The 24,275-nt window shown below is 48.2% G+C and overlaps 1 pseudogene; it reads left to right on the forward strand.

The window, feature by feature from the left end:
• Window positions 1-8,291: 8,291 nt before the first annotated feature.
• Window positions 8,292-24,275, forward strand: part of LOC135029486 (X-ray repair cross-complementing protein 5-like) — a 127,596-nt pseudogene continuing 111,612 nt past the window's right edge.

A 24,275-nucleotide genomic window follows, 5' to 3' on the forward strand; every position in this document is an offset into this window, starting at 1 on the left:
ACCCAAAACACGGCCACGGAACCGAACCCAAAACCAAAACACAAAACCCCGAAAAATTTCAGGTGCACATCACTACTTTTTGGGCCTGATTCTGGACACAGAACAGAAAAAGGTTTTTCTTCTGATGGAAAAGGCTCAGGAGCTCATAGCTCTGGTCAGGAACCTATTAAAGCCAAAAAAGGTTTCAGTGCTTCACTGCACACGTGTCCTGGGGAAGATGGTGGCGTCGTACGAGGCTATCCCCTTCGGCAGGACTTTTCAATGGGACCTACTGGACAAATGGTCCGGGTCTCATTTACAAATGCATCAAAGGATCACCCCGTCTCCCAGAGCCAGGATATCTCTCCTGTGGTGGCTGCACAGTGCTCACCTCCTGGAAGGCCGCAGGTTCGGCATTCAGGACTGGATCCTGGTGACCATGGACGCAAGCCTCCGAGGTTGGGGAGCAGTCACACTGGGAAGAAATTTCCAAGGTCTCTGGTCAACTCTAGAGACTTGTCTCCACATCAACGTCCTGGAGTTGAGGGCCATATACAATGGCCTACGTCAAGCAGAGGCATTACTTCGGGACAAACCGTTTCTGATTCAGTCGGACAATGTCACAGCAGTGGCTCATGTAAACCGCCAAGGCGGCACAAGGAGCAGAGTGGCCATGGCAGAAGCAACCAGGATTCTTTGCTGGGCGGAGAATCATGTAAGCGCACTGTCGGCAGTGTTCATCCCAGGGATGGACAACTGGGAAGCGGACTTCCTCAGCAGACACGACCTGCATCCGGGAGAGTGGGGTCTTCATCACGAAGTCTTCACACAGATCGCGGGTCGGTGGGGACTGCCTTAGATAGACGTGATGGCGTCCCGTCTCAACAAAAAGCTAAAGCGATATTGCGCCAGGTCAAGAGACCCTCAGGCGGTAGCTGTAGACGCTCTGGTGATACCATGGGTGTTCAGATCGGTCTATGTGATCCCTCCTTTGTCTCTCATACCCAAGGTGTTGAGAATAATAAGGCAAAGAAGAGTGAGAACAATCCTCATTGTTCCAGATTGGCCACGAAGGACTTGGTATCCGGATCTGCAAGAGTTGCTCACAGAAGATCCGTGGCCTCTTCCTCTAAGGCAGGACCTGCTGCAACAGGGGCCCTGTCTGTTCCCAGACTTACCGCGGCTGCGTTTGACGGCATGGCGGTTGAACGCCGGATCCTAACGGAAAAAGGTATTCCAGAGGAGGTCATTCCTACCCTAATTAAGGCTAGGAAGGACGTGACATCGAAACATTATCACCGCATATGGCGAAAATATGTTTCTTGGTGTGAGGCCAGGACTGCTCCTACGGAGGAGTTCCATTTGGGCCGTTTACTCCACTTCCTTCAAACAGGAGTAAATTTGGGCGTAAATTAGGATCCATAAAGGTTTAAATTTCGGCCTTGTCCATTTTCTTTCAAAATAATTGGCTTCTCTTCCTGAAGTACAGACATTTGTGAAGGGAGTGCTGCATATTCAGCCTCCTTTTATACCTCCGGTGGTGCCTTGGGATCTTAACGTGGTATTAAGTTTCCTCAAGTCACCTTGGTTTGAACCACTCAAAACAGTGGAGTTGAAATATTTCACTTGGAAGGTGGTCATGTTGTTGGCCTTAGCTTCTGCAAGGCGTGTTTCGGAATTAGCGGCTTTGTCATATAAAAGTCCCTATCTGGTTTTTCACGTGGATAGGGCAGAATTAAGAACTCGTCCTCAATTCCTGCCTAAAGTGGTCTCATCTTTTCATATGAACCAACCTATTGTCGTGCCTGTGGCTACCCGAGACTTGGAGGATTCCGAGTCACTTGATGTGGTCAGGGCTTTGAAGATTTGTGGCCAGAACATCTAGGGTCAGGAAGGCAGAGGCGCTGTTTATCCTGTATGCAGCCAATAAGGTTGGCGCACCTGCTTCAAAGCAGACTATTGCTCGCTGGATCTGTAACACGATTCAGCAACACATTCTTCGGCAGGATTGCCATTGCCAAAATCTGTTAAGGCCCATTCCACTAGGAAGGTGGGCTCTTCTTGGGCGGCTGCCCGAGGGGTCTCGGCATTACAGTTGTGCCGGGCAGCTACTTGGTCCGGATCAAACACCTTTGCAAGGTTCTATAAGTTTGATACCCTGGTTGAGGAGGACCTCATGTTTGCTCAATCGGTGCTGCAGACTCATCCGCACTCTCCCGCCTGTTTGGAAACTTTGGTATAATCCCCATGGTCCTTACGGAGTCCCAGCATCCTCTAGGACGTTAGAGAAAATAAGATTTTACACTTACCAGTAAATCTATTTCTCGTAGTCCGTAGAGGATGCTGGGCGCCCGTCCCAAGTGCAGACTTCTTCTGCAAGACTTGTATATAGTTATTGCTTACATAAGAGTTATATTATAGTTCATCGGTTTGGACCGAGACTATGTTGTTTGTTCATACTGTTAACTGGGTAGTTTATCACAAGTTATACGGTGTGATTGGTGTGGCTGGTATGAATCTTGCCCTTGGATTAACAAAAATCCTTTCCTCGTACTGTCCATCTCCACTGGGCACAGTTTCTCTAACTGAGGTCTGGAGGAGGGGCATAGAGGGAGGACCCAGAGTCTAAAGTCTTTCTTAAACTGCCCATGTCTCCTGCGGAGCCCATCTATTCCCCATGGTCCTTACGGAGTCCCAGCATCCTCTACGGACTACGAGAAATAGATTTACCGGTAAGTGTAAAATCGTATTTTTTCACCGTGACCAGGCAGTTCTTAAAACTCGCCCTGGTTATCTAACTAAGGTTGTATCATCTTTTCATCTTAACCAAGAGATTGTGGTTCCGGCCTTTATCTCTTCTGGTTTGTCCTCCAAAGAGTGGTCTTTGGATGTGGTACGGGCTCTCCGTATTTACATAGAGAGGACTGCCTCCCTCAGGAGGTCAGATACTCTTTTTGTACTTTTTGGTGCTCCTGCTGCTATCAAAGCCCATTCTACTCGTTCTGCTGGACCTTCTTGGGTGGCCCGCCGTGGTGCGTCCGCTGAACAATTGTGCAAGGCGGCTACATGGTCCTCCGTGAACACGTTCATCAGGTTCTATGCCTTTGATACTTCCGCCTCCCAGGATGCTTCCTTTGGACGCCGGGTTCTTGTACCCACTACAGTGCGTCCCCTCTCATGAGGAACTGCTTTAGGACATCACCAATGTTTTTCCCTGTGGAATACCACTGTACCCCGCTGCAGAAAATGAGATTTATGGTAGACTTACCATAGTTTAAATCTCTTTCTGAGAGGTACACTGGATTCCACAGGGCGCCCACATTGACGTACTTCTTTGGGTTTGTGTGGCATTAGCCGCTAGTCCCTTCTCCTGTCGTGAGAATGTGGGTCTATGTGATTAATATCTACCGTCTTTTTTACCTGCTACTGCATTGGACTGGTTAACGAAACTGAGCTCCAGTGCCTGGAGGTGGGTTATAGAGGAGGCGGTGCAATGCATCCTGGGAACAGTCAAAGCTGCCTGTTGGTGCCTCTGGATCAAGATCCAACTCTACACCCCAATGTTATTCCCTGTGGAATCCAGTGTACCTCGCAGAAAGAGATTTAACTATGGTAAGTCTACCTTAAATCTCCTTTTCCAAATTTAATTCAGTATAAAGTTAGAATGACATGTGGGAATACATAAATATCTCCCAGATTCATTTTCTATAAAGACTACTTCAGTTTGATAATATTAACCAGGCATTGCCTATAGGTGTGTCCTCATACACTGATGTTTAAGTCGCGGCAAACACCCATCTTGGTGCGCCAGCTCGCAGAGCGTCTTTCTCACACAAAATGTGAGAACTTCGTATGAGTAACACTACTGGGAGCGACAGAACTACTTCGTTGGCGTGCACAAATCAGTTTGATGTACACAACATATGTATGTTTGTGTGTGACAAGTCTGAATCTATGTAACAAGGGCTCTGATGCAGTGGCCGCAGATTTTGTCCCACGCCAAGTTCAACTGCATCATTTTACATGCTTAGAATTCCTGTACAGTTGAAGTCGCAGCCCAGCGTCTCTAGTACACAGAGAGTGGTGTTTTGCTGCTTCTTCGATGCAAGTTTTAAAGAAAAATCTGTTAGCTACACCTTTCATGGCATGTCAGTCACTTGCTGTAGGGCGTAGGGTTCACTCTAGGCTGTTTTAGCAGGGCGCCGCACCCTGCCCGATTTTTTTTTTTTTTAAGCGCAAAATCTGCCCTGTCCTTTCTGCGGCGTCCTGCTAGAACAGCCGCCAGCTTCCTGCCCTCCCAGCGTGTAAAGATGCTGTGCACATGCGCGCGGCATCCATTCACGCTGTGAAAGAGCTTGGAGGAAGCCCAGCACCTACAGAGGCCGCTGGGATGCCAAACGCATCCCTCGCATTGTACTGCGTCTTATTTTCATAGCGATGCAAATTAAGATGCATTTTTTTTTTAAAACACGCTCATAGCTGGCCGAGTCACACAGGAACTTGCAGCTCTCCTGCGCCCTGTGTGCGTGAATCATTACATACGGATGGTAGTTGAGGAAGGACGCTTCTTTAACTGCTGTTAGTTAACAAATCTTGCTTCAATGGTTGTACAGTAAAAGACCTCGGGGCAGTTACTAACCAGCATGCTGTCAAAGCCTTTAATTATTTCAGAGCAGTATAAGCATGACGTTGCATATGTTGCAAATTGTTGCTTGAAGAAATGCTGTTTTCTAGCGTTCGTCCTGTCTTTTAACTTAGTAACAACACAATGTCAGGCTATGGTTTCCTCTTTGTTCTGGAATCGCTATGCATGCAGATCTTGTGTTTTTCCCACTTTGTAAATTTTCATTTCACTTATGTAGCCTAAATTTTATTTACATACGGTACTTTAATATATGCATTCCTTCCAGACATCCGTAAGCATGCCAGAATGGGGTTCCTACTATGCCAATGAGGAGGGAGATGAAGGTGAAGATGTGGGAGATGGAGAAGCAGAACATAGTGGTAAGAGAACTTGGATGTCATTTCTTATGTCACAGAAGTAGGTGGACACTGTCAGCCTACATTCGCATGTTAAAACATAAAAGCAGAAACAATATAAAGAGAAAAAATGCATGTTGGGCCTGCCACCTTTTAGCCAGCACTGGCACTTTTAGACTAGTGCTGGTTTCTCTAGGAATGCCATAGTGGGTTCCCTCTGATTTGGGGGTAACCAGCACAGGGTTTTGCCAGTCTTGGTTAGTGGAACCAGAGGGGATAGAGCGGGTACTAGTAGTGTGGGGGTCCCCCCACCATAGTTTCAGATAGAACCAGTCCAGTTGACAAGACTGTTCAGTCTGCAAAAATGCGTGCGGTCCCCCTCATGGGTATAACCAGTCCTGGCGCTACCTGATACACTTGGGTTATGGGAACAAATGTAAAAAAAAGAAAGAAAAAAAAAGATTTTTTTTTTATACTTTGGAGAACCACAATTGCCAGCTTGCCCTGTGGTTCGACAAGGATTAATTCAACTAAAGATGCATACATGGTTTAATAAAAAAACACAGTTTACTTTCAGACATCTTTTAGTATATTCGTACCTATTGTTCACTCTAGGATTTTTTTAAAGCAGGGTGCTGATCACGGGGAGGGCACATTTTTCATTCGTGAGGGCACATTTTTCATTCGTGAGGGCACATTTTTCATTCGTGAGTGCACATTTTTAAGTTTGAAGGGCAAAATTAGGTACATACTATAATGCTTGGTGCTCCCATTCCTATAGGTGAAGACATGGACAGTGCGCGCCGAAGGCGCACAGCAAAAATTTAGGGGCGTTGTTTCATGGGGAAGGGGCGTGACCATATAATAGTACCAAATCACACTATACCACACAATAGTGCCGCTTATACACATTGCACCAGGTAGAACCTCCTATACACACTGCGCCAGGTAGAACACGTTATACACACTGCACCAGATAGAGCACATTATACACATTACGCCAAATAGAGCACGCTATACACATTGCGTCAGGTAGAACACGTTATACACACTGCGCCAGATAGAGCACGCTATACACATTACGCCAGGCAGAGCACGCTATACACATTGCGCCAGGCAGAGCACGCTATACACATTGCGCCAGGCAGAGCACAGTATACACATTGCGCCAGGCAGAGCACGTTATACACATTGCGCCAGGCAGAGCACGTTATACACATTGCGCCAGGCAGAGCACGTTATACACATTGCGCCAGGCAGAGCACGTTAAACACAGAGCATTGAGGCACACTGCACCAGGGAGAGAGCATTGAGGCACACTGCACCAGGGAGAGAGCACTGAGGCACACTGCACCAGGGAGAGAGCACTGAGGCACACTGCACCAGGGAGAGAGCACTGAGGCACACTGCACCAGGGAAAGAGCACTGAGGCACACTGCACCAGGGAGAGAGCACTGAGGCACACTGCATCAGGGAGAGAGCACTAGGAGGGAGGGGAGGACGGGCACAGGGCATTTGCAGAGCGGCACTCACCGTTGCGGAGGAGGGCGCTGTGCCGGGTCAGCGGGGCCGGTCTCTTGATGCTGACGGCGGAGACCAGGTCAGCGCGCAGCGCCATGGTGAGGGAGAATCAAACCATGCCGGAGGACTGGCGGGAGACACCGCAGGCTCTGATTGGCTGCTCCTCCCCGCTGCACGCTGACCCAGTCTCCGCCTTCAGCTGAGAGCTATCAGTAAGGCAGGGGGAGGAGTAACAGTGCGGCGGGGACGGGGAGAAGTGGAAGTGACAGTGGGACGGGGAGAAGTGACAGCGCGGCGGGGACGGGGAGAAGGCAGTCCTTGGAAGGGCGGGCACAAACGGGCAGGGCGCAGTCTGTCACTCAGAAAAGGGGCAGGGTGCAGCGCCCTGTGAAAGAAGCTTCGAGTAAACACTACCTACCTGATCCAAAGGTTCTGAAATGGTTAAAATGGATGCTGTGAAGAAAAAGATTTAACATAACTTTTATAAATGTCAAATTATGATTGTCATCCATGTATTCCTATTACTGAAACTGAACTCTCTGATTTAAGTTGGATCCTGGCCTCTAATCACTGGAATACCGCATTCTAAGGGGTATATTCAATTGAAGTCGGGTCTATTCCGACATTCATTTGTCGGAATGGATCCGACAAGGGCTATTCAATGCCATCTCAATTCGACTTTAACAAAAGTCGGATTGAGATGTGGGTGCTGAGACGGGGGAGAGCCGCGGGCAGACGGGGGAGAATAGCGCTACAGCAGCGGCTATAGCAGCGTAGCCGGAGGATGTGTCACAGCCGCAGCTCACGGCAGCGTCCACCTGGCTCCAGCAGGTCTCGCTTGCTGGAGCCGGGTGGACGCTGCTGTGAGTGGCGGCTGTGACACATCCTCTGGTCACGCTGTGCCCCTGCTGTAGCGCGGCTCTCCCCCGTCTGCCCGCTGGTCTCCCCCTCTCCTCCTCTCGGCTTCCTCATCTCAATCCGACTGTTTTTAAAGTCAGATCGAGATGGTCGAAACCCGTTTTCGTCAGAAGCATGCGAATCGGCAGCTATTTCGACGATCCACGTGCTTTTCGACAAGCCGAATTCCTCGACTTGTCGAATAATTTGGGGTTATATTGAATAGGTAGGAAACCTCTTCCGACCTAAAAATGGCAAAAACTGCCGTCTTTTCGACAGACGGCAGCTTTCGACTTCAATTGAATATACCCCTAATTATGTATTTGCAGAGGTTTGAGCTAAATCCAATGGTGTCTTAGCAACACCTCTTTAGCCACTGTGAGGCCATGAAAAAGATGGCGCAAACCAATACTGGAGCACAGAATATTATTAATGTGCAATATAAATGTCAGCATAAATATGTGTTCAGTAGATGAACAAAATGGTAGTGCAGTCAAATTACCTATAGCAGTAGTTCCCAAACTCTGTCTTCAAGGAGCACTAACATTCCAGGTTTTAAGTATATTCATGACTCAGCACAGATGGTTAAACCATAGTGACTGAGGTACTAATTAAGTCACCTGTGGCCAAGTATGGATATCAGGGCCGTAACTACGTGTGTGCCAAGTGGGCTTGGCACACAGCGCAGTTGCCCTGAGGGCGCAACGGCCAGCGGCATGTAATGAGTCAAATTGACTCATTACATGCCGCCTCTGTGTGCACCGTGCGCGGCTGGAGGGAGAAGAGACCAGCGCCGGGTTCAAGGAGGAGGAGGGAGGGGGAGCAGGGAGCCGCAGCAGCGCTATTTGATTGGTAGTAAGCGCCGCTGCAGCATCCCCCTCTCCTTCTGTATTGGCTGCCCGGCGCTGCTATGGATGCTGGGATGCGGTTCCTCCATTCCACATTCCAATGATGCTGCCAAAACAACGCAGGCAAGAATCAAGGCAAAGGACCTGCGTGACACTGGTAAGGGTCAGCTTGTATTGTTTACTAATGTGGCAATAGTCCCAAAGTGTGGTGATACTTGACTGTTATGCATTGTATGCCTGAATCTGTGTTTGGAGCAGTGTATGGGCATATGGACATTTACAGCAGATAAATGAAGAATGAACACGTGAACCTTAAAACTGAAGTAGGGCTTGATTCATCCTATGAGTTGAAGTGTATTACTATTTCTAGGTGACGTCCTAAAATGTTTGGGTAGCTGTGGGGACCTAGCTTTCATACAGAGTAATAAATGTCTTACCCGAGCTTGACTTAAGTTTATGACGTTTTCAGGGATCTTCTTGGATCTCATGAATCTTGAGAAAACTGGTGGTTTTGACATATCTTTATTCTATCGTGATATTGTAAACACTGATGAGGATGAGGATCTTGGTGTGCAGAATAAAGCATCCAGCAAGGTGAAGAGTGCGGGCCAAGGAGAACAAGAAGAGGGCCCAGTGCAGGTAATGGCCAGCATTTGTCTGTCCTCCACGACTCTTGGTAACATTGTGAAAATTCTGGATGTTTGCAGCACCTGCTGATTTATAAATGTTACGCCAATATGAGTTATAATAACAATGTGATTTGTATAGCACGTTTCTCCCAATATGACTCAAAGTAATTGTAAGTACAGTACTATATTTAAAAGGAAAAACACCTACATTTATAGACACATTTTTTTTTTTCCAGTTTATATATTTTTTAATCACATTTCAATAGAAACCCAAACCAGTAAACCCCAACCAGTGTTTCTGGTGTGTAACAGAAATGTAGTAAACTAATATGGAATATTCTGTAGTTAATTTTTACCTTTTTACATATTTTTTTTTTTTCAATCTGTTTTCTATATTGAAGCATGACAAATACATAGCATCAAATAAGTCCTTGCAATATAAATACAGTATAACACACACCAGGAGTAAGTGTCACGTTCCACAATGGTGGCAATAGCGTATTCCTAAAACACTGTTCCTTATGTGAGTGGGAGAGGGTATGTATGTTACTTTCCCATGTCTCGAAAAATCTTTTGGTGAGCTTCTCCTTTTTATTATGACATTAAATTAGTGTTGTAATTTACAATATAGGAAACAAAACGGGCAGTTTTTATTTTAATTTTTTTGAGGGGGGTTACATGATCTTTGTAAGCGAGGATACAGTTAAGTGATAAGCAGGAACATTTTATATGAATCCTAAGCCTATTCTGTGCTAATTTCATATTAATTTTATCCTCTATTTCTCTAACGTCCTAGTGGATGCTGGGGACTCCGTAAGGACCATGGGGAATAGACGGGCTCCGCAGGAGACTGGGCACTCTAAAGAAAGATTTAGTACTATCTGGTGTGCACTGGCTCCTCCCTCTATGCCCCTCCTCCAGACCTCAGTTAGAATCTGTGCCCGGAGAGAGCTGGGTGCTTTTAGTGAGCTCTCCTGAGCTTGCTAATAAGAAAGTATTTTAGTTAGGTTTTTTATTTTCAGAGAGCTTCTGCTGGCAACAGACTCTCTGCTACGTGGGACTGAGGGGAGAGAAGCAAACCTACTAACTGCGGCTAGGTTGCGCTTCTTAGGCTACTGGACACCATTAGCTCCAGAGGGATCGAACACAGGACCTGACCTTGTCGTCCGTTCCCGGAGCCGCGCCGCCGTCCCCCTCGCAGAGCCAGAAGACAGAAGCCAGCAGAAGCGGAGAAGACATCGAAATCGGCGGCAGAAGACTCCTGTCTTCACATGAGGTAGCGCACAGCACTGCAGCTGTGCGCCATTGCGCCCACACTAACCCACACACTCCGGTCACTGTAGGGTGCAGGGCGCAGGGGGGGGTGGGGCGCCCTTGGCAGCAATTGATACCTCCTGGCGAAAGCTGCATATAGACAGTTGGACACTGTTATATGCATGAGCCCCCGCCATTATTTTTACACAAAATCGCGGGACCGGGACAGAAGCCCGCCGCTGAGGGGGCGGGGCCTTCTTCCTCAGCACTCGCCAGCGCCATTTTCCTTCCACAGCTCCGCTGAGAGGAAGCTCCCCAAGCTCTCCCCTGCAGAATCACGGTAGAAGGGTAAAAAAGAGAGGGGGGGGGGGGGCACATAAATTTAGGCGCATTAATCATATACAGCAGCTACGGGATAAACACTAAGTTACTGTGTAATCCCTGGGTTATATAGCGCTGGGGTGTGTGCTGGCATACTCTCTCTCTGTCTCTCCAAAAGGCCTTGTGGGGGTCCTGTCCTCATTTAGAGCTTCCCCTATGTGTGTGGTGTGTCGGTACGCATGTGTCGACATGTTTGACGAAGAGGGCTATGTGGAGGCAGAGCAAGTGCAGTTGACTGACGTGTCGCCGCCGACGGTGCCGACACCTGATTGGATGGATATGTGGAAGGTGTTAAATGATAATGTAAACTCCTTACATAAAAGGTTGGATAAAGCTGATACCTCGGGCAGTCAGGGTCTCAACCCATGCCTGATCCTACAGCGCAGAGGCCCTCAGGGTCTCAAAAGCGCCCACTATCCAAAATGGTTGACACAGATGTCGACACGGATTCTGACTCCAGTGTCGACGACGATGATGCAAAATTGCAACCGAAAATGACAAAAGCTATACGCTACATGATTATAGCGATGAAGGATGTTTTACACATATCAGAGGTGAACCCTGTCCCTGACAAGAGGGTTTATATGTATGGGAAGAAAAAGCAAGAGGTGAATTTTCCCCCTTCAACTGAGTTAAATGAGTTATGTGAAAGAGCGTGGGATTCCCCAGATAAGAAAGTCCTGATTTCCAAAAGGTTACTTATGGCGTACCCTTTCCTGCCAGAGGACAATGTGCGCTGGGAATCCTCCCCTAGGGTAGATAAAGCTCTCACACGCTTATCTAAGAAGGTGGCCCTGCCGTCACAGGATACGGCCGCCCTAAAGGATCCTGCAGATAGAAAGCAGGAAAGTATCCTGAAATCTGTTTATACACATTCAGGGACTCTACTGAGGCCGGCAATTGCGTCGGCGTGGATGTGTAGTGCTGTAGCAGCGTGGACAGATAATCTGTCTGAGGAAATGGATACCTTGGACAGGGATACCATTATGCTGACCCTGGGGCATATAAAAGACACTGTCCTATATATGAGGGATGCCCAGAGGGACATTTGCCTACTGGGCTCTAGAATTAATGCAATGTCCATTTCTGCCAGGAGGGTCCTGTGGACTCGGCAGTGGACAGGTGATGCCGACTCCAAAAAACACATGGAGGTGTTGCCTTACAAGGGTGAGGAATTGTTTGGGGACGGTCTCTCGGACCTGGTTTCCACAGCTACTGCTGGGAAGTCAAACTTTTTGCCATATATTCCCTCACAACCTAAGAAAGCACCGTATTACCAAATGCAGTCCTTTCGCGCACAAAGAAGCAAGAAGGTCAGAGGTGCTTCCTTTCTTGCTAGAGGCAGGGGTAGAGGAAAAAAGCTGCACCTTACAGCTAGTTCCCAGGAACAGAAGTCCTCCCCGGCTTCCACTAAATCCACCGCATGACGCTGGGGCTCCACGGGTGGAGCCAGGAGCGGTGGGGGCGCGTCTCCGACATTTCAGCCACCAGTGGGTTCGCTCACAGGTGGATCCCTGGGCTATACAAATTGTGTCTCAGGGATACAAGCTGGAATTCGAGGTGATGCCCCCTCAACGTTACCTAAAATCGGCCCTGCCAGCTTCCCCCATAGAAAGGGAAGTAGTGGTAGCGGCAATTCACAAGCTATTTCTCCAGCAGGTGGTGGTAAAGGTTCCCCTTCTTCAACAGGGAAAGGGATACTATTCCACAATGTTTGGTACCGAAACCGGACGGTTCGGTCAGACCTATATTAAATTTAAAGTCCCTGAACATTTATCTGAAAAGATTCAAGTTCAAAATGGAATCGCTCAGGGCGGTCATTGCAAGCCTGGAAGAGGGAGATTTTATGGTGTCTCTGGACATCAAGGACGCTTACTTGCATGTCCCCATTTATCCGCCTCATCAGGAGTACCTCAGATTTGTGGTACAGGACTGTCATTACCAATTCCAGACGTTGCCGTTTGGGCTCTCCACGGCACCGAGAATATTTACCAAGGTAATGGCAGAAATGATGGTGATACTGAGAAAGCAAGGAGTCACAGTTATCCCATACTTGGACGATCTCCTCATAAAGGCGAGGTCAAGGGAGCAGTTGCAGATCAGCGTAGCGCACTCTCAGGAAGTGTTGCAACAGCATGGCTGGATTCTGAATATCCCAAAGTCGCAGCTGATTGCTACGACGCGTCTGCCCTTTCTGGGCATGATTCTGGACACAGACCAGAAGAAGGTGTTTCTCCCGACGGAGAAGGCTCAAGAGCTTGTGACTCTAGTCAGAGACCTCTTAAAACCGAAACAGGTGTCGGTACATCACTGCACGCGAGTCCTGGGAAAGATGGTGGCATCGTACGAAGTCATTCCCTTCGGCAGGTTCCATGCGAGGATCTTTCAATGGGATCTGTTGGACAAATGGTCCGGATCGCATCTTCAGATGCATCGGGTGATCACCCTGTCCCCCAGGGCCAGGGTGTCTCTTCTGTGGTGGCTACAGAGTGCTCACCTTCTCGAGGGCCGCAGGTTCGGCATACAGGACTGGGTCCTGGTGACCACGGATGCGAGCCTCCGAGGGTGGGGGGCAGTCACTCAGGGAAGAAACTTCCAAGGGTTGTGGTCAAGTCAGGAGGCTTGTCTGCACATCAATATCCTGGAACTAAGGGCCATATTCAACGCCCTGAGTCAAGCGGAGCCCCTGCTTCGCAACCAACCGGTGCTGATTCAGTCAGACAACATCACCGCGGTGGCTCATGTAAACCGCCAGGGCGGCACAAGAAGCAGAGTCGCGATGGCGGAAGCCACCAGGATTCTTCGGTGGGCGGAGAATCACGTGCAAGCACTGTCAGCAGTGTTCATTCCGGGGGTGGACAACTGGGAAGCAGACTTCCTCAGCAGGCACGACCTTCACCCGGGAGAGTGGGGATTTCATCACGAAGTCTTCATTCAGATTACAAATCGATGGGAACTGCCACAGGTAGACATGATGGCGTCCCGTCTCAACAAAAAGCTACAACGGTATTGCGCCAGGTCAAGAGACCCTCAGGCGATAGCTGTGGACGCCCTGGTAACACCGTGGGTGTTCCAGTCGGTCTATGTGTTTCCTCCTCTTCCTCTCATACCCAAGGTGCTGAGAATCGTAAGAAGAAGAGGAGTGAGAACAATACTCATTGTTCCGGATTGGCCAAGAAGGTCTTGGTACCCGCCTCTGCAAGAAATGCTCACAGAGGACCCATGGCCTCTGCCTCTCAGACAGGACCTGTTGCAACAGGGGCCCTGCCTGTTCCAAGACTTACCGCAGCTGCGTTTGACGGCATGGCGGTTGAACGCCGGATCCTAGCGGAAAAAGGCATTCTGGAGGAAGTTATTCCTACGCTGATAAAGGCTAGGAAGGACGTGACAGCAAAACATTATCACCGCATATGGCGAAAATATGTTGCTTGGTGTGAGGCCAGGAAGGCCCCTACAAAGGAATTCCAACTGGGCAGATTTCTGCACTTTCTACAGTCTGGAGTGACTATGGGCTTGAAGTTGGGATCCATAAAGGTCCAGATTTCGGCCCTATCTATTTTCTTTCAAAAGGAACTGGCGTCTCTTCCTGAAGTTCAGACGTTTGTTAAGGGAGTGCTGCATATTCAGCCCCCTTTTGTGCCACCAGTGGCACCTTGGGATCTCAACGTGGTGTTGGGTTTCCTGAAATCCCACTGGTTTGAACCACTTAAGACCGTGGAGCTAAAGTATCTCACGTGGAAGGTGGTCATGCTATTGGCCTTAGCTTCGGCTAGGCGTGTGTCAGAATTGGCGGCTTTGTCATGTAAAAGCCCCTATCTGGTTTTTCATATGGACAGGGCAGAATTGCGGACTCGTCCCCAATTTCTGCCAAAGGTGGTGTCATCTTTTCATTTGAACCAACCTATTGTAGTGCCTGCGGCTACTCGTGACTTGGAGGATTCCAGGTTACTAGATGTAGTCAGGGCTTTGAAGATTTATGTAGCCAGAACGGCTGGAGTCAGGAAAACTGACTCGCTGTTTATCCTGTATGCCCCCAACAAGTTGGGTGCTCCTGCTTCAAAGCAAACCGTTGCCCGCTGGATCTGTAACACGATTCAGCAGGCTCATTCTGCGGCTGGATTGCCGCATCCAAAATCAGTGAAAGCCCATTCCACAAGGAAGGTGGGCTCTTCTTGGGCAGCTGCCCGAGGGGTCTCGGCATTACAGCTTTGCCGAGCTGCTACTTGATTGGGTTCAAACACATTCTACAAGTTCTACAAGTTTGATACCCTGGCTGAGGAGGACTTTGAGTTTGCCCATTCGGTGCTGCAGAGTCATCCGCACTCTCCCGCCCGTTTGGGAGCTTTGGTATAATCCCCATGGTCCTTACAGAGTCCCCAGCATCCACTAGGACGTTAGAGAAAATAAGATTTTACTCACCGGTAAATCTATTTCTTGTAGTCCGTAGTGGATGCTGGGCGCCCGTCCCTAGTGCGGACTTTCTGCAATACGTGTATATAGTTATTGCTTAATAATGGGTTATATTATGTTGGCATCCATTGTTTGATGCCCTGTTGTTGTTCATACTGTTGACTGGATAAGTGTATCACAAGTTATACGGTGTGATTGGTGTGGCTGGTATGAGTCTTACCCGGGATTCCAAAATCCTTTCCTTATAATGTCTGCTCTTCCGGGCACAGTTTCCTTAACTGAGGTCTGGAGGAGGGGCATAGAGGGAGGAGCCAGTGCACACCAGATAGTACTAAATCTTTCTTTAGAGTGCCCAGTCTCCTGCAGAGCCCGTCTATTCCCCATGGTCCTTACGGAGTCCCCAGCATCCACTACGGACTACGAGAAATAGATTTACCGGTGAGTAAAATCTTACTTTCTCTCGCATCCATAAGGGATACTGGGGTTCCCTTAATACGATTGAGTATAGAAGGGGTCGAAAGGAGCCAGTGCACTTTAAATTTCTTAGACTGGGTGTGCTGGCTCCTCCCCTCTATGCCCACTCCCACAGGCAGTTTAGAAAAAAGTGCCCTCAGGAGAGGATGCACACTCTGGGAGCTCCAGAGGATTTTTCTTCAGTTTCTTTTAAACTTTATTATTTTAGGTATACTGTCTGGGCAACAGTATACCTGCACCGTGGGAGTTAGGGGGGAGGGGGAGTTGTTGGTCACCGACCTCTGTAAGGTGTCAGAGCAGCTTCCCTGCTGCAGGACCACCGTCCTGAGAGGTTGTCAGTTCCGGGGTCACTATCGCAGCAAGCTGTACACCCCTAACAAAGCCTGAAGGTGATATCAGTGGTGAGTACAAATCGGGGGCCCCGCTAGGGTGCTGCAAAACGCAGGGGCGGCATACGGGACCCTCCAGAGGGGGACCGGCTATAGCTCCCCCCTGTGTACACTGGCAGCGGTAGTGCAAACTAGCAGCCTCTGTGATGTTTGCACATGATAGGGAGACTTTGCCAGTATAAATATTCTCTCTAGCTCTGGCGCCATTATAGGGGGCGGAGCTTTCTCTTAGCGGGACCAGCTGCATTTTGGCGCCTTCCTCTGCCCAGCGCTGCAGCAGCAAGGACACACTGCTCCTCCAGACACTCCGGGGTACACAGGAAACTGGTACAGGGGTGTGTTACAAGGGGGAGAGCCGCTATTGTACACAATCTAATGTCCTGAATAGGACAAGTAATGAGTGTTGTTACTGTAATTATGGTCAAACACGCAGTATGCAAGGTTTGTCACACCAGATTCTCCCCTTTTTGAACTGGTTCCCTATCGTGTGACCAATGCAGTCAGTCTTCCCAAGTTAGTGTGGAGACTGGGGGCTGAGGGTCAGGAGCCATCCTGGCTCAGTGCCATAAAGGCTATGATGGCAGACATGTCATCTCAGCTCAATGCTAATAAACAGACAACACAACAACAACTGCAACAGGCTGTTGCAGACCTCTCTGCTAAGGCTGATGAAAGACAGCCCCCCCTCACTGGTTCAGGGCCTCTTAAACGTAGACTGCCTGCTCTACTCTCAGAATCTGATGAGGATATTCAGGAGGAGGGGGAGGATTTGGAACCTAATATAGAAGATTCCACTTCTGCACAGGGTATTGAGCCCCTTATTCTTGCTATCAGGGATGTATTAAAAATACCTTTGGAAGACGCTGCTGCACCGCAATCGTTTTTCCTAGAGCAGAAGAAGCTTAACATAACCTTCCCTGATTCTATGGAACTAGACAAGGTTTTTAAACAAGCCTGGAAAACTCCTGAAAAAAGATATCAGGTTACAAGGAAGTTTTCACGCTCTTTCCCATTTACACCAGAAGGTAGGAAGAACCCCCAGCCGTTGATGTCTCAGTCTCCCGCCTCTAAGAAGGTGGTACTGCCTGCCCCTGAGTCTTTTCAGCTCAAAGACCCTGGGGACAGGAAAATTAGAAATTACAGTAAAGTCTATTTACACAGCGGCTGGTGTATCACAAAGACCTGTGATAGCGGATTGCTGGGTGTCTCATGCCATCCATACCTGGGCGACTCAACTTTAAGAGGTCTTTGCGGGGGATATGCCCCTGGTCACTACGGTGACACTCCTCAAACACATTCAAGACACTGCACGCGTGTTGTGTGACTCTCTCAAGGAAATAGGCACTATTAATGCTAGGACTACTACCATGGCAGTGTCAGCGCGCAGAGCTTTGGGGATGCGTCAGTGGATTGTGGACGCAGATTACATGCGCAGTGTTGAGTATTTACCTTTCTCAGGGGAGTGGCTCTTCGGGGTTGAATTAAATACATGGATTTCTAAGGTTACTGCAGGAAAATCCACGTTTCTCCCCTCAGGGGCCCCGCCGGCTAGGCGTTCCTACCCAGGGCCGTCCAACCAGTCCTTTCGGACCACTAGGTTCAGATCAAGAGACTGAGGTGCCTCCAATGCGGCACGAGGCACCAGAGGTAAGTCAAGAAAACCAGTTGCTGCTGTTTCCCAGGTACCAAGCACCAGTGCAGCTTCCACAAAAGCCTCAGCATGATGGTGCCTACCCACCCCGAGGGGACCTCGAGGTGGGAGCTCATCTGCACCACTTCAGCAGCATCTGGGACAGATCCTGCCAGGATACCTGGGTAAGGGACCTAATTTCCCAGGGCTATAAGCTGGAGTTCAACAGCGCTTCTCTCCAATGATGTTTCATATCAGGCTTAGCAGCTTTGGAGGATATACGGGTTACGCTGCAACAGGCTATCCTAAAGTTGGTCCAGTCCAAGGTCATTGTTCCAGTACCACTGCCGCAACAGGGAGAGGGCTACTACTTCAACCTATTTGTGGTGCCAAAACCGGACGGTTCGGTACGGCCCATTCTGAATCTGAAATCCTTGAACCCTTACCTCAGGGTTTTCAAGTTCAAGATGGAATCCTTGAGAGCAGTGATTGCGGGCCTGGAGGAATGGGAGTTCCTGGTCTCTCTGGATATAAAAGGACGTTTATCTCCATATCCCTATTTAGCCGCCTCACCAGGCTTACCTGCGGTTTGCCCTGCTGAACGATCACTACCAGTTCCAGGCCCTACCCTTCGGCCTATCCACAGCCCTGAGGTTATTCACCAAAGTGATGGCGGAGATGATGTTCCAACTCCGGGTCCAGGGGGTCAATATTGTCCCTAATCTGGATGATCTCTTGATAAAGGCAAGATCCAGAGAGCTTTTATTGCTCCATATAGACCGCACTATCCAACTTCTGTCACACCATGGGTGGATCCTCAATTTCCAGAAGTCCCACTTGGAGCCAACCCAGCGGCTCCTTTTCCTGGGAATGTGGCTGGATACTGTGGCCCAGAAAGTGTTCCTCCCAGATGACAAAGCAAAAACACTTCAGGAGATGGTACGACTAGTCCTACGGCCTACTCTGATATCCATTCATCTTTGATAAAGTTGTTGGAAAAGATGGTAGCCTCCTACGAAGCCATTCAGTACGGAAGGTTCCATGCCAGAACTTTTTAATTGGATCTCCTATGCAAGTGGTCCGGATCACATCTTCTAATGCACCGGATAATTCGGCTGTCACCTCAGGCCAGGCTCTCCCTCCTGTGGTGACTACAGTCCTCCAACCTACTGGAAGGTTGCAGTTTTGGGATTCAGGATTGGATCCTTACAACAGATGCGATTCTGAAAGGATGAAGAGCTGTCACCCAAGCAGCTCAGTTCCAGGGCAGATGGTCAACCCACGAAGCCCTTCTTCCAATCAATGTTCTAGAACTTCGAGCGATCTACAATGCTCTGCTTCAGGTCTGTCCTCTGCTCAGGGATCAGGCGATTCAAGTTCAAGTCGGACAACGCCACAGCAGCGGCTGACATAAATCGACAAGGAGGGACAAAAAAACAGAGCCTGCATGCGAGAGGTGTCAAAAATACTCCTCTGGGCAGAAAGAAACGCAAAAACGATGTCCGCCATCTTCATTCCGGGGGTGGACAACTGGGAAGTGGACCTCCTCAGTTGCCACGATCTCCACCCGAGAGAGTGGGGTCTCCACCAACAGGTGTTTCAACAGATCATCGACTTGGGGATTCCTACAGATAGGCATGATGGCTTCGCAACTCAACGAGAAGTTTCGCTGGTATTGCTCAAGATGCGCTGACGTCTCCTTGGCCTTATCGCTTGGTCTACCTGTTTTCTCCGATTCTGTTGCTTCCGAGGGTGCTCAAACGAATCGGGAATCAAAGAGCCCAGGTGATTCTGATTGCCCCAGATTGGCCTCGGAGGGCGCGGTATGCAGATCTGCTGGACATGTCTGCAACAGGGGCCTATGTGTCTACCCGGACTTACGGCGACTTATTTTGACAGCTTGGAGGTTGAGCAGAGCATCCTAGCTCGCAAAGGCCTTTCCAAGAAGGTTATTGCAACCATGGTTCAGGCCAGAAAACCTTTAACGTCAAAACACTATCATCATATCTGGAGGAGATATGTCTCCTGGTGTAAGGAATGCACATATCCACCTGCAGAGTTCCACTTAGGACGTCTCTTACGTTTCCTGTAGGCTGTTGTGGATAAGGGCTTACGTCTGGGTTTTCTTAAGGTCCAGATTTAATCTCTCTCAATTTTCTTCCAGAAGAAGTTGAGTGTTGCCAGAAGTTCAGACCTTCTTGCAAGGAGTTCTACACATACATCCTCCCAATGTGCCATCCACAGCACCCTGGGACTTGAATGTGGTGTTGGAATTTCTACAGTCCTCCTGGTTTGAACCTTTGATGATGGTAGAAGATAAGTACCTCACGTGGAAGACTGTGATGTTGCCGGCCCTGGCTTCTGCTAGGCGTGTCTCAGAATTGGGGGCCCTATCGAGTAAAAGTCCTTACTTGGTCTTTTATGAGGACAGAGCTGAGGTCAGGACTAGACAGCAGTTCCTGCCGAAGGTGGTCTCTGCATTCCACTTGAATCAAGCGATTGTAGTCCCGTCAAGTTCTGGTACATCTGCTCCTCCGGAGTCGTAGGGTGCCGTGAGGGCCTTGAAGAGAACGGCTCGTATCAGAAAGACTGATTCCTTGTTCGTGCTGTATGATGCAGAAAAAGGGTTGCCCTGCTTCAAAGCAGTCCATTACTCGTTGGATTAAGTTGACTATCCAACAGGCCTATGTGTCGGCAGCCTTGCCCGTTCCACAGTCTCTGAAGGCCCACTCCACATGATCAGTGGGGTCTTCCTGGGCTGATGCCCGTGGAGTCTCGGCCTTGCAACTATGCCGAGCTGCTACCTGGTCGGGGGAAGAACACCTTTGTGAAGTTCTACAAGTTTGATACCCTTGCCAAAGAGGATACCCAGTTTGGGCAGGCAGTACTGCAGGCATCTATGCACGTTCCCGCCCTGTCTGGATGCTTTGGGACATCTCCATCGTATTAAGTGAACCCCAGTATCTCTTATGGATGCCAGAGAAAACGGGATTTTAATACCTACCGTTAAATCCCTTTCTTGTAGTCCATAAGGGATACTGGGCGCCCGCCTCTGTGCGTTGACTTCTCTGCAGGTTTTTCTTTTTCAAACGTTACCTGTTCAGCTGTTGCTGTTTTTGTTCCATTCGTTGCTGGTCATTTTATGTTGTGGTGTGCTGGTGTGTGAATCTCACCACTCATTGTTATGTTCCTTCTCTCAAGTATGTTCTTTCTCCTTCGGGCGCTGTTTTACTTATAACTGCCTGTGGGAGAGGACATAGAGGGGAGGAGCCAGCACACCCAGTTGAAGAAATTTTAAAGTGCACTGGCTCCTTTGGACCCCGTCTATACCCCATCGTATTAAGTGAACCCCAGTATCCCTTATGGACTACAAGAAAGGGATTTACCGGTAGGTATTAAAATCACGTTTTCTAAAGATGGTGGCTGATCACTCCATACTGTGATGCACCAAGACGATCGTTGCCTGTCTAAAGTAGTGTTTCTTAAACTCTTTCCTCATGGCCACCTAACAGAGTGTGCCTTCAGGGTATCCTTAGGTATAATTGGTACCACCTGTAAATAGAACCTGTGCTCCAGCTAGATGATCAGGAAAACATGCACTGTTAGGGTTCCATGAGGACTGGGTTAGAGAAAAGCTAGTCTAAATGTATGGTGGGGTGGCCAGGAATTGTATCTTCCAGTTCTTTGCCACTTTTAGTTCATAATACAGTGTTCAATCTAAATTCTGTGTTTTGTAAAACAAAAGTGAGTGCTTTATAGTGACCTCATATAAATCACCAGAATTTTTACTTGCCAACTGAAGACGTAGGGAGATTAAGAGATACCTGGATCAGTATTTGTTTTTACAGCATCTTGCTATCTTAAAGGCTTTTAGCAATTACATGTGGGTGAAGTTTGAAAGGGCAAATGGAGTGTTTAATATCACCAAGGGCTGCATATGATTCGTTATGAGAGCTTCTTAGCACCAATCCCCCTTTCAAACTAACCTTACCATTCACTAACAAAAGAATTAGGGCAGGATGTACTAAGGCAATATTGCAGTCAAAACTCGGAAAGCTGCCAGTTTCGGTGGTTTGACGCATTCCCATGTATCAAGCAAAACTTTCCGGTTTCTCACCACAGAATTCCCCTGAGAGAGATTGGACATGAACAGTCTGACTCCTAGGTCATTAAACCTTGGAGACCTCCGAACGCAAAGGACAGCTCTTATCCGGAAGAGTTGTTCCTTTGTGTTTTTGTTGCATTTATTCATGCATACAACGTTAATAAACAATGCTACGCTTGCAGTAAGTTGTGGAATGTATCGCATGCAATATGCGATGCAGGATACATCCCGCCCTTAATTAGAGTTTATACAACCCGTTTTACAACAAAGCATTTCTTATAACCTTATAGTGTATATGTGATAACTACATTCAAGGCCCCTTTGTAGCGGTAGAGCATACCATCCACAGCTAAAAGTATATAATTAACATCTGTGTAATATACATAGTCAATAATAATTTCTCTTGCCTATTATAGAATCTCCCTGAAGCTGAGTGATGACCTGTGTCTCACAGTGGGTGTGTTTAATTTGGTGATAAAAGCTACGAAATCCTACCCTGTAAAGCTGTACCGTGAGACCAATGAGCCCGTAAAAACCAAGACACGTTCTTTCAACAAGGAGACGGGCAGCCTGCTGCTTCCCAGTGACACGAAGAAAGCTCAGGTACATAGAGTGTAAAAGGTTCTGCTTCTATGTTGAAATGATTTAATAACATATAATTAATTAACCATTCACAAAGGTAACTTCCAGTTTATCCAGGAAATATACACAGTCGAGTCACATTATTCTGACCACCATCTTATAGCCAGAGTCACCCCTTTGGAGCCCCATATGCAGCAGGGTTCGCTGAACTGTTCATTTTACTGTAGCGCGTTGGTCGGCCCTTCGCAGTCGATGTTCACCTCTCACATCAGTGGCACCTGATACTCCGCAATTTCCACGCTGACTATACGTAATGGTGTTATTTCTGCTGCGGGGTACACTGGGCTCCACAGGGAATGACATTGGGGGGTGTAGAGTAGGATCTTGATCCGAGGCACCAACAGGCTAAAAGCTCTGACTGTTCCCAGAATGCATAGCGCCGCCTCCTCTATAACCCTGCCTCCGTGCACAGGAGCTCAGTTTTGTAGTTGGTGCCTTGCACTGCAGGCATACAACAGGTGGGCTGCTCCAGCAGCCCTGAGAAGAGCTTTTCAAAGTGAAAAATGAAGACTTCAAGGGCTGCAGCAGAGGCACTGTAAGTGTTACATGTCAGTCAGACATCTCCTGCTGCAGCTCCATCACCTCTCCCTGGTTCCCGGGTACCTACAGCGGAGGCTCCGGTTCTTCTTTGTCAGTCACAGACACCACCGCTGCCCTCCTGGATCGCATGGCCGCACACAGGGAGGAGATAAGAGGGTCCCCCAGGCGGGACCCGCGGGAAATCGCGATCCGGCACGGCCGGTGGGAGGCGGGCCGCACGCACTGGCGTGGACACTGTGGCAGTACAGGGACCACACTAGACCACCAGGGCAAGGGCACAGGTCAGTTTTATTAATAACCATTTATTATACAGCCCACAGTACCCGGTGGTGAAGTCCAGCAGGGGGATAAGGCGTTGACCTGTAGCCCCTCCCCCAGCCCCAGGGCGCCATTTAGCGTAAATGTTCCCACCCTGGAGCTGCATATCTCTCTCTCCCTCACTCCCTGTCACCGTTTGGGCGCCATTAGGACAAGCTGAGCTGATCCTGGGACTGTTCGGGCAAATCCTCCTCTGTAAAGCCGCCTGCATGTCAGCGCTGTGCATTTTACAGGACACTTAAGTATTCTACATGTCTGCTGACAGTGTTAGTTAAGAAAGAGTGCATTTAGTCAGTGTTCTATAGTACAAGTACCCTGTGATATACATCCAGTATTTACTGTGCATTGTTATATCTATTGTCTGTATAGCCATACTTAGTATTACTCTGTATTACTAGTCCAGTGCAGTTTTATTGCATAAAAGAGAAGAAATATTTTGCTGCGCCTGTGTTTAACAATTATTAACTGATCAATCTAAATAAAACGAACCTGGAACTGATGGTGTAAGGAGCACGTTCGCCGCTATAAGGAGTTGTGCGATACTCCTATCAACATAACCAGCTAGAGAAATTAATAGAAGCGCTCATGAAATCTGAACACCATAATTTCACAGGTTCTATAACAACCAAAGAGTCAAATGAATTTGTAAAAAATATATGTATTTAATATTCACAATGATCTAATAAAAATACCATTTAATAAAGACAATTCATAGGTAATATTAATCGTAGCTTTCTGATTTACCACATGCATAAATTTAAAAACACATGAATTATCTAAGCTGTTGCAGTAATTGTTATAACGGTGGAACTTCACTGAACTGGCTGATTGAAAGTTCAAATGTAACAATATGTTGCAATCCTTAGGAAACACTGGGGGTAATTCCAAGTTGATCGCAGCAGGAAATTTTTTAGCAGTTGGGCAAAACCATGTGCACTGCAGGGGGGCAGATATAACATGTGCAGAGATATTAGATTTGGGTGGGGTGTATTCAAACTGAAATCTAAATTGCAGTGTAAAAATAAAGCAGCCAGTATTTACCCTGCACAGAAACAATATAACCCACCCAAATCTAACTCTCTCTGCACATGTTATATCTGTCCCCCCTGCAGTGCACATGGTTTTGCCCAATTGCTAACAAACTTGCTGCTGCGATCAACTCAGAATTACCCCCACTGTTGCCACAGCTGCTGAATGTGATTCCTAAATGAGACACAGTTACAGTTTTATTGCATGTCATAATTTCTGCATTGTACAATGTGACTATGTGTGTGTGCA

The sequence above is a fragment of the Pseudophryne corroboree genome, unplaced genomic scaffold (genome assembly GCF_028390025.1).
Source record: "Pseudophryne corroboree isolate aPseCor3 unplaced genomic scaffold, aPseCor3.hap2 scaffold_488, whole genome shotgun sequence".
Lineage (NCBI taxonomy): Eukaryota > Metazoa > Chordata > Amphibia > Anura > Myobatrachidae > Pseudophryne > Pseudophryne corroboree.